This window comes from Rhopalosiphum maidis, chromosome 1, assembly GCF_003676215.2.
Source record: "Rhopalosiphum maidis isolate BTI-1 chromosome 1, ASM367621v3, whole genome shotgun sequence".
In the NCBI taxonomy this organism is placed as follows: Eukaryota; Metazoa; Arthropoda; class Insecta; order Hemiptera; family Aphididae; genus Rhopalosiphum; species Rhopalosiphum maidis.
Window position 1 is genome coordinate 18,094,888 of NC_040877.1, and position 20,087 is coordinate 18,114,974.

Here is a 20,087-nt window from a genome sequence, read left to right on the forward strand (position 1 = left end):
AATACGTAGCCTGATAAGTATTTTGTTAAATTTTATTGGAGTTAAACACGAACAAATGAACATGTTTATTTTCGAGAATATATTCCGTCTAAAACGTTTTATGTAACAAATTAACATTTTAATATTTGTCGCACTCGGAATTATTTTTATGTTTTTTATAGTGCATATTGATTATAAGACGGCAGTTAAACGCGAGTTTACCTATAAAGTAATTTAGTGATGAAAAATGGTAATATTTTCAATTATTTTATTGGAAAAATACATGTAAAATACAAATCAGAGAAATTGAAAATTCTGTTTAATTCGTCAGACAGTCGTAAAAATGAGAAAAAAAATTCTTAAATATTCAAGTTTCTTCGTCTAAATTTAAAATATAATATATTACGTCCTTATACATAAATATATAAATAGTTCTTATTATTTGATATTATTTTACCTACTGCAGTGACCATTAACAAACATTTTGCATCTCATTCAAACAAAGTCATAAAATTAATTTAATTGTAAAATCTTATCATCTATAACGATTAATGAGTGTTATAATAAGTACGCATATTTTATTAAATATCATGATAATTAATCAACCAAAAAGTATCAAAGTTCACGAACGCCATCGCTGTATACTATTAACATATTACAACATTTACAACATTTTTGTTGCAGCATTTTAAGACAAATAATGCCGAAATCATGTATTCCCGTAATAATATTATAATTATATGTTTACAGCGTTTACTTATAACGATCGGCAATAATCGAGCCGGTAAATAAGTTAATGGAAATTTACTATGCGATATATTATTTAAAATATAGATAAAACGAGTAACTGTCGTGTTTTTGCGAATAATAAGAGTACAATAACGCAAAATGTTCAGTTTAAACAAATGAACGGTACACGTGAACCTGTATTATATATTATGTAGATGGACTTGCACGTGTATAATATAATAATATGTATAATACCTTAAACGAGACAGACGCGTGGATTGCTTTTGGAAATTCTATGTACTCCGAAAACTCGGTGTACCTATATAATATATATATATATATATTTAATGATGAGAATATAATATATTATAGTCGAAAAAAGAAAAAAGAAAAAAAAGGATTTATGCGGAATTGGACGTGACTGTGGTCTTATATTATAATATATATGTATACGAATAACGAGTCGCAATAATGATATATATATTTCGTCTCTTCATCATCTGTTTTCTCACCAAACATCCCGCAGAAGATCGGTTGCGATACGTCTTCAATATATTCTTACGTGTTTGAGTGTTTTTTCTTTTTAGATTAATATTTTATAAGAGTATACAGAGTGATTTACTAAGTATAAGCATGCTCCTTTTTCTTCTTCAATAATACAATTGTATATAGAAATTTTAAATATACTTAAAGATCTTAAAGATCGTATTTTTAAGTTCTTGAGATTTTTTGTACTACTTATAGAGAATTCTATACACTTGTGGACATAAAAGCTTTTGTTTTTAAAATTACAACTCTTAATTCCTTATACACTAAATCATTTAGTGGAAAATTTGATTATCAATATCAAAACTGGAAAAAGTAGTTTTTTATTTATATATCGCCAAATAGTAAGGATTATATGTCTACGATATAGGATCGGAAAATAAGGGAGACATAATTTATAAAAATAGTGGAAGTATTATTAATACTACATAGACCCGCGATATTATACATCTATTTTATATTTTTGTTGAACCATTTTTAAGGACTAAGTAATACTACCTAACATAACCGAATAAGTACAACAAATCTCAAAAATTTGGAAATATTGTAAAATTTAAAAAAAAATTAGAATTTGAATAAATTCATTATTAAGTAAAAAAAAAAATAGGAATGAGTATGCTTGGTGAATCACACTGTATATATTGTTCACATTGTCATTTTAGATTTCGGGACAATCGTGATGCTGCACCTGCAGCTACAACGTCCATACAGACGTGAATTTAGAGATTTTATCGACTAAATACCGTCGAATTCCATTTTGCGTATAAATATTGAATCGGGCGATTTATAAATACATAATACGTTTGACGTCTGTACGAAACTTGTATTTTTCCATTATATATATTAAGTATAAAAATTGTTAAAAATATTATTGCTGTTCATATGTATATATATAAAGAAAAAACCAAGTGATTGTATGACATGAAAGACGTATGACATTTCGTAGGTTTATATACCGCGGGCGTGCCGCTCATCATAATCATACACCAATATACCAACTACCTATATTATTATATGTACAGCAGGCACATGCGCATGCGTATGAACGAATGTTATTGATACTTCGCGCGTATAGGTCGTAGGGGCGTATGTAAAAACACTAAAAACAAGCCTTATCAACAGAAAAGGGTTATCGACGTGCCACGGACGAATAAGAAAGTATACACACTCGGACGATGATTAAACAAAAATAACTGTAGAAAAAATACGCATACGCCATTTTTCGTATTTAGGAGAAAGCCTTCTCGCTTGAGCTTATAAAAATCGATATAATATAAGGTCGCAGCCAATTTAGAAATTACACAGCATCCCGCAAAACACTAATAATGAACGTGTGTATACAAATATAATGTGTGTTGTACTCAAGGGGAGACTTGGAAACTTACCTATAATACACACATAAACCTCCATATACATTTACGTATATTTGTTTGGTATTTAATATAATATGTATATTGTATATATTATAGATTCATATCCATACAGCTGTGGTGACTGAGATGCGACGATCAATATACATTATAAATAGTTGATAATATTATAAGCATATTCATCTCTTGACCGCTGCCGGCGGTATTATATTATTATATTAATCCCGAGGGGGCATTGGTGGATGGTGTGGATGAGTGGGTGGGTGAGGAAGGTGAATCCGAAGTAATGGAACGAACGCGGGGAAATCGTGAGCGGGACGTTAAAACTGGACCCTGTGCGGAGCGGATAGGTGAAAAAGGTTAAGCGCCGCCGCTGTCGCCGCCGTTGTCGTCACCGGTCTTCGTCGTATTTTTATTTTTTTTTTTATTTTAATTATCGTCCGCGAACATCGTTTGCCGTTTTTTTTTTATTTCCCCGCCGGGTCATAATGTGAACGCGCAGGGCATGATGGCTATAACTGTTAGTAAGTCTATTGTACACGTGTGTGTATGTATATATACATATATGTGCTTATATATACATGTCTATATGTGTGTTTATATTAATATCTCGAAAAGTGTCATATATATATATATATATATGTCATGTGTGTATATGTCTAGCTGGCAGAGTATATATAATATTAATAATATTCTATAATGTACATATATATATACTTTCTTTCATATGGTTAAGAATGTCACGACGTTTGGCCCGAGTTCGATTTTTATAGCCCCGTATTATTATTACATTATATAGTCGCTTCTTCGCGATAACGCACCAACGGCGATGTACGCCGCCGGCAAAGGTCACGTGAACCAAGAAATCCGGCCGCTGTTTTAGCGATGTGCTTTTTTTCCGGTTGTATACGTATTATGTATATAAGTGTATTGTAACCATCATCCCGGGGGGCGTCACACGTATACTTATGTATATATATATATACATATTATAATAACATGTCGGAAACACATATAGAGAAATCGCCGTCAACCGAATAAATCTATACTCATCCGGTACAGTGGTACGTCACCGCCGTGCATCTTATTACGTTCCGTCCCACGATATAATATATACCTTTGGGTGAGAAATAAAGACCGATCTGAATTTTGCAATATTATAATATCATATATTTTATCGGAGATTTGAACGCCCGCTCGCTTATTCCGTTATCCTGTTTTAAGTTTTATTCTTATAATAAATGCATCACGTACGTTCGATTTTTTTTCCATACTGTCGGACCGAATCGATATCGATAAGTATAATTATTAATAGTATAAATTATTAATTAAATATAATATACTCGTGACCCATATGGCCCTTTATACATATATCATAAGTATAATTATCTGCCTAAAAATCTCTAATAATAATTGGAAGAGCAAAGAATATTTGTATTCACTGTAATAAGTGTAATAGTAAAATCGTAATTATTACGAAATATTCTTAAATCGTAATCGAAATCTTTTTTTTTTTGGTAAAATTTACGAGTTAAATGTTTTAAAAAAAATCTTAAATCATTGAATTATTAAAATCTTTTGTTAAACATGCACAAACACAATCGCTGTGTATAACATGTGCCAAATACGTTAATCTAAATTTTCCTGTACGTGTCAACACAAACAGACATACCTACACGGATTACTTCGTTATTATTATTATAAGTGCAGTATATGCTGATAATAAAAAAATTTAGTTGTTTTCACCACACCTCTTTTTGTATTTTTGGCTACGCTACAATGATACAAATATATTACACACCGGTTTTATTATTTTATTATTTTTTTTATTAACCAGAGGTCGATAATTATTATTTTTTGTTGCCAGAAAAAACGTAATAGTATCAGATCAGCTATGGTAAGAAAAATACATTCATATCATTAATTGAATACCTATAATGAATTAAAAATAGAGTTGCATAATTAATTAATGTGTTACAGGGTCAATGTTACATAATAATCACAATGTGGAAAAATATAACAATACAATAAACAAATAAGTAAAGTGCGCGTCACGCAAAGTAGAAAATAATACCATGTATCTTATTTTTACTTCATATACGCATAAATATGTAAGTACTAGGTACGTATTACGTATTATGTGTATTTATTTTTTGTATAAATGCGCATATAATACACGAAACGTAAATTGTTTCATAATTTTTATTTGACATTTTCTGAATATATTATCAAATATACCACGATTTTTAAATTACTTTAATTTGCATAGTCAACGCGCGTTTGGCTATAAGTACGTAGTCATTAACATTCAAACTGTAATTGTCGCTTGTTTTAATACGAATCCAACATGTTTAATGGATAATACTATATATTTATGACAATATTATAATCTGTTTTAGTGTAAAATCCATTTCCATGATATCAGATCCAAATAAACATATCAAGAACGACAACATTTTGGCAGACACCGTATATAGGTATATAGTTATAAATTACAAATCGTCTAAACACGAATGTGTTAAAAATAATCTATGATGATATTCGATTAAATCAAAGTAATATTAGGTATATTTAATCTTCAAGAATATGCAATATTTAAAAAAAACTATACAATTTTTTATGGACACTACATCCATAAAATAGCCAAAATTTATTTCATATCTAGAAAATATTAGTATAGAATATAGATATTTAATGAAAAATTCAAGTCTTATGCATAGGTGCAGTGCAGCAATAATTAAGAATATTACAAAATATGAAAATAAATAATACACACGCATACACACATATAAATATATTTATGTTATATATAAGTGAATAGTGTATACAGCAAATCACGTACTTACCATAACGTACGACGTACAAGAAATACAAATAATATTATTGAAAAATAAAAAGAAGAGGGGTTTTCAATGCACACGCAGCTTATATATTATATACATATGAGTATATGACAAACTAACGGTTTATTGCATTCGTATGATAAATTGTAGAGTATATGAGTATTATAAGTACAGAATACCATTTATATTGGACTTAAAGTAAATTTGGCACATATATGACAACATTTAAAGAGAAATTTAAGCGGGAAAATAGTTTGAATTTGATGTCTATATTATAATAAATGTATATATATATATATACGCAGTTCTTATTTAAGTATTGAAAATTAATAATTATTTTTTTAGTGGAATTACCTGTGTCTATATATACTCATTATACTCTATATAGGTATTCACTGATGCGCTGAATACTTTGCAAATATTATAACTAAAATATGTAAACTTTCGCCTAAGCAATATGTTATGCTTTTGAAAGAGTTCCAAGAAAACACATATTATATAATGAGATGTACGTATGATTTGTTGAACAAATAATTATTACACCTTGTATAAAAGCCCATTTTACGATGTATTTACGTATCAAGTACCATTATTAATTATGGTCAAAGTATTATATAACTGTATTAGTTTTTTTAAACATGATGAATTTAGAACCCCTTATATCAGTTATACCTTCGTTGTGTCCGTCCATCTGTGTTAGGGATAGTACCTAGACACATATAGAGAATGTATCACAATAATCTGACACATTCAAAATATGACATTTTAATGTAAAATTTTCATATCTCCGTGATGCACCTTGTATAGTTACAATTGTTCATATTAATTTTTCCATTTAAATATTATTATTATACACTCGTAATATTTAAAATTCAAAACAAGATACTAGAAATACATTTATATAGAGTCTTATTAATATAAATATCTTAATACTACGCAGTTGAATAAATAATTAAACATTTAGAGCGGTTCTATTCGACACTAGACAATATTAAAAATAGATACTAAAATATAAATTTTACTAAATTATTTTTAAATTGTATACGGAGTTATAGTATATAGCTTTTCCAAATAAAATTATTATAAATATTGCTTATATATTATAATATACAATATACATAATATTATTATTATTTTATAGACTTGCGTATTTTTGAAAATAATAGACATCTAAATAGAGGATTGAATAACTATCTAATGATGACTATATATGCACCCAAAAAAAGATTGGTGACGAATTTGAATATGTTGCACTGTGCTAGTGAAAAAATATAACAAAAGAAAATGTATTAGACATACTGCATAAATATTATATTATTATATTATTATGATGTACATTATAATATTATATGGTCCGCTGAGTGCAGGTCCATACCAGCTCGCTAAACAGGTACTCCTCGACTCTCATATATATTTTGCATATATAATAATATAATATATGCATAATATATAGGTGCTATATATAAATACAAATCCGTCAATTTAACATATTTAATATCGCGCCGTTATAATCTATTTATACAAATACGTATTTCAACCATAGTTTGTGTGTGTGTGAAATATATATTATATACATATATTGTGTGCTTGTGTATGAGATAACCAGTTGGCATATGGCGTTAGTCAAAGCAAAACGACGTGTCGCCGAGCAAATTGATATCGTTCGTTATTTATCGGCGATGCGCGTTATTCCAAACGGGCAAAAAAAAATGTGTATAAAAAGGAGAAAAATCAATAAATAATATATATAAAGAAGAGTGACCCGCATCGACGGCGGTGCGAAGGAATTCGTATCGCGACGTTTACGCCAGGCAGATGGTTCTTTAATATCTCTTCGTCTCTCATAGGTTATTGCAATCACGTCATAAACGCGCGCGAGCGCGCGCGCACACACACACATTTATATTATTTCTTCTTCTTTTTCATCTTCTATTTCGCGTTATTATATTACACACACACACAGATATTATTATAGATACAGTACTCGTATACAATATATATATACGCTACTCATATAGTCATATATGTATATATCGATCAAATCGATCCAGTTTTGGTATATATATGCGCACGTAAAGAGATATTACCGTTGAGAGACGCGACCGTTCGCTGTGTCCGAGATTGATTTATGCCGTGTTTTATTTATTTTTTTTATTTCATTTATTTATTATTATTATTATTATTATCTTCATCGTTATATATATATATTATTATTTTTACCCCGCACGCCGTTGTCGGGTATCCGCTCACGTCGCCGTCGCCGTCGTTTTGCACGCGGACTATTTGTCTCCATCAACAAATTGCGAGCATGTCCACTATATATACTGCTGCCGCTGCTGTTGCTACACAGCAGCGCTGACTTTGAGGGAATGATCTAGTTTTGCACGGCTGCCGTCGCCGTCTTTCTCAAACCAGTTCATAAATTATTATCGTTCGTACATAAAAAATGAAGAGAACATATAACGATACACGAAAGGGAAAAAATACTGTTTTCTTATAGTGACTGTTCTCACGAAGGTTTATTTTTACGCCCTACATTACGTATAGATACAATATTATGCATTCGTATCCATACCCATCTATACTGTCCATACTGCGCAGTGTGTTTGAGCTAAGAGGTACAACTAGAAATTTCAGCAGGATGAAATTGGGTTTCGCGAGATGTCAAAGGATGAATAGGTTCTAAAATACAAATTTTAAGGATAATTTAAAATTTCTAACTTGTTCGGTTCATGTATATGCATAATATAATTATCTTTTAAAATAACACTTTTTTTTACAGATTTACAAATTAATCAAACCAATGTATTATCTGTTTTCAAAACTTCTATATTACGCTTTCATAATTTACCCTAATTATACCTTTAAGATAAAATAAAAAATAATTTAAAGTACCTCTTATATGTATTGAAAACTAACGGATTACAAAATTGTTAGTTTAGATTCTTCAGCTCTATGTACCAATAGTCATTTAACAATATCGGAAATATCTCGAATAAAATAGGCATGGTGATTACTATTTTGTTAAAAACAGGGATTATTATTCGTAAATTTTAACTTATTTTTTTAATACAAATAGTCGTTTAAAATAGTAATTTGTACAACGTACGAACGTACCAAAAGGGTTAGACATTTTTAATTGTTCTAGAAAGTGTATTTCGTTACTCCCTTCCACCTCCCGAAAACAAATTTCACTCCAAGGTTATCCTCCAATAAAATATTTAGAGATACCTATTAACGTAAACACACTCTAGGTATATATTAATATGTTAAATGTGGATATTCGAAATTGATAGTGTATGTATTTCGAAAATTTGAGTAAATCATGGGAACAACTGCGTGAAATACTGAAATAAATATAGTACTATATTATTTATAATGAGAACCATGATCTGTTTATTATATATTTAATCGTCGGTGCTCTACATATTTTAATTCAAGAGAGCATTGAGAGCAATATAGTAATAATAGGTGCATATTATAATATAGCTTATGATACATTGCAAAAGACGTATAAGACGGTAAATTTAGCGTCACTTCAGATAACGTCGAACACACCCGATTCGCTCGGTTGTCTGCTCGAGTTATTGAAAATCGGTTAAGAAAAAAATATAGTCAAGCGATCAAACGAGTATTTGCAGTACGGCTACACGAGTACGGAAATCGTACACTACATATGGTCGAAAAGCTTATATTCTAGATTATAGCACTTGGCAATTATCTTGACATGCCCGAATGTAATTTTTTTTTATTATTATTATTATATTTTTGATCATATGCTTTGTAAGGCAAAAAAAAATTATTATTTTTATAAGAAATAATTGTGTACCAAAATCCGTGTTCAGTATAGGTACGGATTAACATTATATTTTGATTGATCACGTAACAAATCATTGACATATTACACTCGTATTAGTCGTATTATATTCATCCATTTATATTATAATATTTATTTTACCTTAATTTTTATATGTATAAAGTGTTATTATATTCACATAATAAAGGTTGGTAAAGATAAACGGTACATTTTACGGTATGGCTTATCTAACGAAATTGAATCTTATTGGTTGTTGACCTAAAAATTAAATGGATTGAATTTAGTTCTTTTTGTCATAGGTGCGCTAATAGATATTAGATATATAAGTATCTACGGATTTTTTTGGATAATACTAGGCAATAGTCTCTCATTTAGTTTTATTGCAGAAAACATGTAGGTAATGCAATCTAATTTTATAACAATTGTATGAAATTTAAATGTTCAAAATATTAGCTCAAATCGTCACAATATGTATTCGATACGAATACACCTTTAGATTTTAAGAGAATTATAGTAAACGTTGGTTTTTTTTAATTTTAAGCCTGTCGTAGCTGGTTAAGCTAAATTGAAATCCTTTAAAGCCCTGCACTTAATTTAATGTCGTATACGTTTACGTACATCGTATATGTACCGGTAAATGTTACCTGTACACGTTAAAACCCATTGGATGTATTTTTTTTTTTTAATTAGGTCATATTTGTTATTCTGTTATACGTCTAAGTTGCAATTTAATGGTACTTAAAAGAGTTGAACATTTTTACGCAGTGCCACGGAGGACAGTTTATAGTAAACACTTTAACCTACCTACACGCGCTCATCTTCAAGTTGTCAACATCGTACATTGTGATTAATTAATGTATTGATTTTTCTTTTTAGTATTTATTCAAACGGCTTTGGTTCAATATATCGGCTTGTGTAATTCTTACAATTGCGAAAATCCGTCAATGTGTCTATTCAGTAGTAATAAGTTATCGCATCAATAATTTCTTACTAAATGTTATTTTAAATCAAGTATGAAGGATATACAGAAATATTGTGTAACGCTTAATGAATAAACATTGAAACTATACACCGTAACATAATTAATTCAGACCATACACAAATTAGTTTAATATTTCTACACACACACTGACACTCATACACTCATAATATGGGTATATGTATACGTTCTGATTTAATTCAATTATATAGGCATAATATTTAATAAAAACAAAATGGAAATATAATTTATTGTGGCTGAAATCGTTACGGTGAATTTTGAAATATTCACGCGGATTTTATAAATAATAATCAGCCTGCAGGTAGCCTTTATGGGTTGATACACGAATGTATAATAATCATACTGTTTTCATCGCCATCGAGTGCAGCACAGTGTAATAATGTATACAACAATTATAATATTATAAATTACACGGATATATGGAAATAATGATATTATTATTAATAGCATAATAACTCGTGTAGAGATTTTACAGATTTTAAACGGAAACGAATAGCGTGATGTGGTATATTAAATCACACACTAATGTTATAGAGCGTCGTAAAAAACCGTAAAATATTGAACATTTTAGCGAAAACGATTTATGAAAAATACAAGGAACGCGCGTGTGCAGTATATGTTATAATATAGCCGTGTGAATCAAATAGAAAAACCGATTAGATATGGTAAATAAAGTTTTGGCTTACAAATTGTTTTGCCTCCATAAATAATGTATTGTAACGAAAAAAACGACAATAATGATTTATTTGAAATACAAATAATAAATAAACAATGTTTCATAGCTAATGAACTGCGTTAAAGGATAATGTAATATTGTTAGAATATAAAATTTTTCGAGCATGTGATAAGCGTAAGTAACAATATTATCTATTTCCTCGAAGTAATTATATTTAGACCACCATGATGCCTATATTATAACGATTATCCATCGTTTTGTATGATACTTCACGTATACGTTTTTTAAAAATAAAAATAGTTATGGAACATTTTTATTTTCGCTGAATACAGAAATAGTTCTTCGAACTTATGTAATAATCTATGATAATTCATATCAAATACATTTTAACGTAAAATACATTGAATGTGAACAATTGTTAACCTTGCTGGACTATTAAGAATTTAAATAAGAATAAAACCCACAATCTGTAATGTCACAATTCACGTGTCTTTATCGCGTCAAAAACTTTTTCCCAACTCATTCTTTTCAAGTCTAGGTTTTAAAAATTATTTTTATTTTGATTGTTATTATTGGGTGGACACATTTTTTATGAATTTTCACGTGCGTGTTAAAACGTTAAAATATATAATAAATCCAAAAAAATGTTTATTATTTATTATTTATATTTATATCTATAAGTACCTATACATGCATATTGCATTTTTATACAAAAATGTAAAATTTAATATTTTTATATTATTATGTTCAATGAAGAATTTTAATAAATAGATAAACGATAAAATTATAACTTTAAATTTTTTTAATTTTACCATAAAATTACCAATATAAATTTAAAGTAACGTAAAATTCACCATTAAAAAAAATAACCTTTGGTAAATTTTAAATAATCTATCAATTAACGTGATTTAATAACATACACATATCTTACGCAATTGTGCGATATATATGGTACGATAATGGTATAAAATGATTACTTCGGTCACCAATATTTATCGTTTTACACGGATAATTATGAATATGCGTGCCGCTGAGAACGATCATAACTCATAATATAATATAATAGTGTAATGAGTAAATTATATTATAATTTATAATAATCGAATCAATCAATTCGGTTTGTCGTATAAGTCGAATATATAGGTAATAAGCCAAACGCTGCTGCAATTACTCCGCACGGAACGTGTACGTAAATGTAATAATATATAAATCGGTATAATTGTAGGTCTGTTGCGGTGATTACACATGATATATAGGTTTATTTTAGAAAATTAATTCAAGCTAACGTATCAGGTGGAAAATGAACATCGAATTCGGCGGGTAAATGTCACCAGACTGCTGTATGGAGGCGTTCAGGCGTATATTATATATATCTAAAAATAATAACTAGGGAGATTCGACACCGAAATGCGTGCACACGTAAATAGGAATATAAACATTATATATGTACACAGATTTCATGTTTAACGCGTATTCGTATGATGTAATTTAAATATTCGAACACGGTTGCCGCAGCGTGGGTGATATTGAAAAAAAATATTGTGGGAAATGTCTACGGGAATAATAATATCCAAAATCACAAAAATAAAATAAAATTAAAACCTGTTGATCTTTACGCACCGCAGGGATCCGTCATCATCTGCGTGCCCGTTTTCATATAATAATGTGGCATAAATAATATCTGATCGATCGTGTACAATAACACATATAATGTAATATGCGAATATATTAACTTGAGAAAAAATCGTTGAATATAAAGTAAGTATTATAGAGTTTTTATACGATTTATTATAAGCGGACGTCATAGCTACTACACCCTATTGTAAGATGTCTTAAGTATATAGGCAGTATAGCCGTATAGACAATTAATGAGAACTTTTTGCTTAATAATAGTGTATTTGAAATTTACGAGTATATGATGTGTTAAATGTAAGTTTGCTAATACTCTGTCTTTATCGTCATCAGTGCATCAGTCGTTTATTGGTTACAACGCAACTTTATTATTATATATTATAAACTATACCCTGTCTCAAAAGAAAATAATCACTTTTCGCGCATACCGACTGACTAGGTAGAAAAATCTCAAGAATATGAAAATATAGTTTCAAAGTAGATATATAGAGTAATATCATTGATTATAAATAGTACTAGTTATAATCAATAGTAATATCAGTGAATATTTTCTCTTATTATGTGAACTCATGCCAAAAATTCTTGTTATCAAATTTACTCATTGTAATATTAAATATAGATTGTAAATAAAAATAAAAATATAATAATAAAAAAAAAAAGTAGGTATATAAAAATATCCAAAAATAATAATAAATTAATATTAAATGAACCATAGGAGTCAAGGGGTGAGTACCTATACTGGATGAATCACTCTGTATGTAAATAATAAAAAAAAAATAAAATCTTGACAATTATATAATTGATAAATGCAGTTATTTTTAAATTACATTAAAATATATATATATATATATATATATATATATATATATATTTGTTTTTGGATTCATCTACACTTGCAGTATATTTTTGACGCACAGAACTTATAAAACACAGTAAAAAAAATATATGATAATGTAAAATGTTTCTTTTGGGGGCTCTACAATAGTACATGACAGATAATAATTTAAGTCGTTAAACATGCTATGTTCCTTTCGGTAGTTACTTTAGTCCAGAATCTATAGATACCCCGTTAATATAATATATATATATGCAGTTTGGACGCTCCGCGCTCCCGATAAATCAGCCACCGCAGCAGCCCATCATAAAGGTATAGGAGAAAGGAAACGGTCACATATACTCATGACGTTTAAGTGTGTACATAAATACATGAGACGGAGATATGATCGTTGACATCGACGTTAGCCTTTGGCGTTTTGATCTCGTGCCTGCGTGTGACGTACGCTTACCCTACGATAGTGCGCGTTTACATTATTATATTATATAGTATTGTCTTAGTATTGTCTAAGTCTATTTTCTCTCCACAGTCCACACCGTATACACCATATGTGCTTATATATGTGTGCGATGTGTGTATAGTTTACACACACATACATACACTCGTGTGTCTGTATAAACATAAGTTCAGAGACAAACGCGTTTAACGACGTGCACGTCCACGACGACAGATGATCGTCTTCGCGCATTTATTCTCGTATTTTCGCGGTTTGTTAGTCTACGCGTGTGAAAGTGCGCTATAGAACGAAGACCCATACGCTCCATTTACGACACCTTATAAACCCGAACAAATGCGGCATTATAATAATTCATACATATGGACATTGGATATTTGTGGATACCGTCGATACAATAAAATATTGTAAATATATTATACATACGTGCAGCCGAACCTGAGTTAATAATCGCTAGTGATATCATATAGTTATTATTTTCGGTGGATATAACTGTTGCACTCGAAACTAAAACCTAAAATATTTATACAAATTCGAAATGTATGTTACAAATTTTTTTTATATAAATATTCAAAATAAAGAAAAGTGTTTGATACAAGTTTTTTTTATTTAGATATCTAAAATTATTTTTAAATTTTACGTTATCTTAAATTATTTTTAGGAATTATTTTAACATGCGCTACTTAGTGATGTGCAACTAAAATTAAAAATAAAATCCATAAAACTTTAAATTTATCTCGAACAAAAAATTTACATTAGTTAAATATATCATATATTTTTTTTTTTATAAATTTTGAATCACACTGTATAATTAAAAGCCTTTGCTCCTTGCTCGTTAACTCCCTTCGATATTTTATTTGAGATTTCAGAGTTTTGTAAAACTGTATATAAACAATTGTAATGTAAAAGAAAATAAATAAAAAATAATACAATTACATTATAAATTATTAATATTTTAAGTAAAATATAATACACACAATTGTAATGCCTCATCAAATAAAATATTTTTAATTCATTCATCTTCACGTTGGTGCTCAATAAAAACCACGCATTCTTCAGCTCACATATGAAGCCCCTTTCTATTCATCTTATTTTTTAGGAAGAAACTAATATTAATTGCCATATAGTAATTAATTGATAAAACTATTTTTAAAACTGTTTTGTTTATTTGAAAGATACATGACATAGTGTGTCATACATATTAATACCTGGAAGTTTCTATTTAGTATTTTGACTAGGATAAGCAAGACCAATATCGAGACGGCACTAACACTTACAAGTCCAAGACCAAGACCGAGTCTGCAAATGTAAACAAGACTAAAAAAAGAAACACTGAAACTGCAAGATCCAAATGGCCTTTATATGTTTCTTTTTACTTCACAAAAAACACATTAATAATATATTATTAGATTTAATTTCTTTATTTATAAGAAATTTATATTCCATTGATATTTTGATCGGAGTTCAATGAAATAACGAATTATTGGAAATACAAATAAAAATAATTGGAAACAGTGTTACTAAATATAGTTGTTTTATAAGTATTTGCAGATATTAGTAACTTCTAATTTATTTATTTTCCCGAAATCGACACACGTTGAAAATGACTAATACGATTAATTATGTCCTAAAATACATTTTTAAACCTTTGAATAGTATATATTAATAACAAGAAATCATTATGGTGGATATCATTTGATTATAAGTTTTTATTTCTTGCAATAATTGTTCAACGTTATTATTGTTGTAGTTTATTCTAGTACACCTCAAAAGTTTAAGAGATTAACGATGTTATCTGCTTATATTAAAATTTTATATTTAACTTTAAAATTAGTGAAAAAAATAAAACCGATTTGCCGGGATTATATCAATGTGTTAGGTTTAGATAAATTAAACTATTAAAGATATATATATATATAAATTAAAATGGTCTAATGATAATTACCAATATTTATTATTAACATAATATAAATTTACAAATGTTATTATTTGGCACGTAATTCTCGAAAAATAGGTAGCTAACATATTTCATCAGAATATTGTGGCTCTAATCACTCTTCTGCATAATATTAACTATATTACATAACACACACTCTTAGACATAAAACGTTTTTTTTTCTTTTTTTGAAATTCACTAATAATTTAACACTAAGGGAGCCAATGATAGCTAAAATAAAATATTGTTGTTATATATGTGGTATGGTCTCTAGAGGTTACCGCGCAGTCACAACGATAATACACATCTTAATTCCCGTTACCACTACACCGCGACGTGTTAAATATAGGTATATTCTATATTTAGGTAATAAAATGTCGGAAATATGTAACCACTAACCTTTAAATTGTATATAATATTCAATTCTTCAGCACGACACTGTATAACGAAAACCTTATGCTGGTGGATAATGCATTTCGCCAACGACAAGTTCAAGATTTAACGACAGCCGCTAGCCGATGGGAATGGTTTACGAAAACATATTGTCAGATCCGAGATCGGTCGAAATCGAAATGTCGTCGTCACACAGCACAATATACTATTATAAATCATAAGAATACACACTCAGAACAACAAAGTGAAAACGATTGATTGCGATTGAGACGCGACGGTAGGCCGTGTTCGTATTATAACTTTATAAGACTGTCCAATAGAAAATATCGGGATTACTCGATACCGAGTTTCACGGAATATAGCATTAACGCTATTAACCACGGTATGTGTTGGTTGAGTTTAATATAGATTTATAACTTCATCGGAATTTACGATAATGGAATTGTTGATAATAGTATAAGTGAATTAAAAATTAAAATTGCTCATTTTATTTATTTTAAGATTATAAAATGTTTCAGCATTCAGCGCACCATGGTGCTGTTAAAAGTATTTGTTTTACAGTTATTAATTAATAGCAAATATTAAAACATGGAATGGTAATGGTAATAATGAAAATTTGTTAATCACAGCAATATCATTAGTATGAAAAAATTTAGTTAATTAATAATTTATAATGATCTTTATCTTCTGATGCTGAATCTTTGGTATCCGTTATAAGAATTTCCTGAGGAAATCGAAGCTACGAACGTCTATAGAGTATTTTTTCGTATAATATAGGTTGTAACGATGGGCTTCATCCGAGTCTTCTAGCTTAACGTGAGAGTTTTTGAATTGGGTGTTGATCCATTATAATAAATTGATATATTAAATAGTAATAAGCTAAAAATATTCTCAAAAGCATAAATGATTGAAAAAATAAAATGAACCTAATAAAAATGTAAATCAAATGACAACATTTCCATATAAGTCTAAATAACAAATAGTTAAGTTATTAGAAAATCGTGATATTATTATAATTCGGTGATGTAAATCGCAATACAAACTAATAATTGTATTTTTTAATCAAGTTATTTTATGAAAATAAAACTTATAAATTATTATTATTATAAATGTATACTCTAGTTTGATCATCAAATATACACTCGAAAACCGACATGTTGATAACAGCACCTTTATCTTATACATAAAACTGGGGGGTAATTTGTTTTTGTTTTTAACATTTAGCATGTATAATTTAATAATTAGCATGTATTTTCATGCTAACTTTTATATAACTTGCATGACTTAGGTTTTTCTATTACCTGTATCAAAAATAAAGTGGGGGTACTGTAGACTGTAGAATGTAAACACAAGTCTTCATAATATGACAATAATTTCATCATTGCAACACAATAATCTAAATAAAATGAATACAATTATGCTGACCACAGATCAAAAATACTTCTATCCAAAATTTTTCTTAAGCCAATATTTATCATGTAATTAGCTATTATAGCATTTGCACGATTAGTTCAAAAATTATATTATCCATTGGTTTGATAATTACATGCTAAATACTGACCATGTAAAGCCAACCCCTAATTTTTGATTTTCACGCCTAAACCAAAAGTACACGTACACATACACACTACGCACAATCATCAGCACTCAAATACGTACTGAATATTTGCCGAACAGTATGCACGCACATTGTTGTAAGGTCAAGTAGGATTTGGTTCACTGTGTTATCATAATATATTTTATTTTCTCAGCATACATATTATACACAGTGGTAAATGAATAAATAATATATATATATATATATATATATATACCTTTAGGTTTATATTTTAGTATATATATAAAGGTACTGTATAATATTTTACACAAATCACTCGTATTTTGCGTTTTATGCGTAAGTCTGTGTATTAGATACATACATACATACCTAACCTATATATAATACTTAGTGAATAGTGATTACGTAAATAGACGAGCAGAACGAATCGTTTTTTAACTACTTGCGAATCAAGAATGTACACTTGTCAAAATATTATATTATATATTTAAATTATTAGCATATAGCTATAAAAGGAATTTATTATCTTCAGCGTACCTTTTTCCGGAAAACTATACATATATATATTCATATTTTGCTCGCATCTCTCAATGTCAAGTCAAAAAAGGCATTAAATATTATATGTATCAGGTATATTGCGCGTACCTGTAACTTATATATAAGCCACTGTGATGGTGGATCTAGGATTTTTTTATGGAGAGGGGGGCTTGCTAAGTTTATAGTCTCGTATTCTGTACACTCCATCCTGAAGGCATGAGATTTTTTTAGTTTTTATAATTAATGTGCTTTAGTTCTTAATATTCAAAAGGATAAACATAAGTAGCAACTTTAAAAAGACATCTAAAATAAATTTCTTTATTTAAAAAAATTAAATTCTAACAAATACTATATTCATTATAATTTAAGTAAATAATAAAGACATATCAAATCTGGTAATTAATTATCAGTATTACTTATGAATTTTATTATTTTTTTTGTTCTAATTTTATGTAAAAATGTAACCAGCCTACTAAAAAATACATGTTGTGTAAAGTATTTGTTTTCTAGGAAGCAATATGCCAAGGAGGTACTATAGCACCCTATTACCTCCCTTTGGATCTACGTCTGCAAACCAGTAAATATATTAATGTGGTTTCTGCAAATAATACTACCAATATAATGTGAGTAATGTGACGTGTTTACATATTGTGAGGTATAATATATAATATGTACTATATAAAACTACCGAGGCACCCACTCTGCATCCATTCTCAGCCAACCGTTCGGTTACACACTTATACATAATATAATGTGTGTAATTAATATTTTAATGTTTAATAATAATAATATGTACCAAAACGCACACGGCCAATCGCGCATATAATAATTACCGCCATTTAACCGTATTATAATATGTGTAATAATCTTACATATTATATTGTTGCGTTAGGATGCGATTACAACGACCCGCATGGCTGCATCGGAAACAAAAATCGAAAAAAAAAATCACGGCATTATTATAAAATCCACCCACAAATATCACGAATTTTGAACGTTGCGCAAAATTAATTAACGTCGTAGCCGACGGTTTTACTGCCAAATTTAAATGCACACGCGCGTAGATACATATATATGTATATATAATAGGTACCTAGCGTTTATGCGGAGGAATAAATTATGGTTTCGCCGTTCGCGGTGGTTATTATGGTTATATAATAAACAAAAAGGTATAATATAATATACAAGTACTCGAGTGTGTGTAAGCGTATAAATATAATAATAATAAAACAATATAACACTCGTTTGAATTTTGCCACCGCAATCTGCGTCCCGTAATATTTACTCGTGCACACACAATAATTATATATATATATATACATATACTTACACCCATGATATCGCGTATGGTTTCACAAGATTGTGCGAAAGATTTTATCACTGCGCGTATTCATATAATATTTACTTGTATATATATATTATATACTATATAGTTGGTAACATATAGGTCTAATATGCGCTGCAGTTTTATGGATATAGGTACCTTGCTTTATTGTATTTATAAATAACATAATATATAGGTAGGTACCTATAAATATATTGTGCGTCCTACGTCATCGTCGTCATCGCGTCTATGGTCTATACCATAATTCTATATTCACGTGATAATATAAATTTATATGAAAAAAATTTTATCTACTGTAAATATTCAAATAGTAATGACATTGAACGTGTTGTAATGATCGTTAAAACTGTCGATTGAAAGTTATGTTAGGCCGCGTCCGTCGTCGCTGTCGTGCGTGTAGGATAAACTTAATACCACGGAAAGTATATTATCGTACC

At 28.9% G+C, this 20,087-nt stretch overlaps 1 protein-coding gene across 1 annotated transcript in view; it reads right to left on the reverse strand.

The window, feature by feature from the left end:
• Positions 1–16,312, reverse strand: part of LOC113547784 (nuclear receptor subfamily 1 group D member 2-like) — a 95,013-nt gene extending 78,701 nt beyond the window's left edge. The window contains exon 1 of the mRNA XM_026948281.1: positions 16,217–16,312. The gene's annotated coding sequence lies outside the window, so the exon portion shown is untranslated. The remainder of the gene's footprint in view (positions 1–16,216) is intronic.
• Between the last annotated feature and the right edge of the window lie 3,775 nt (positions 16,313–20,087).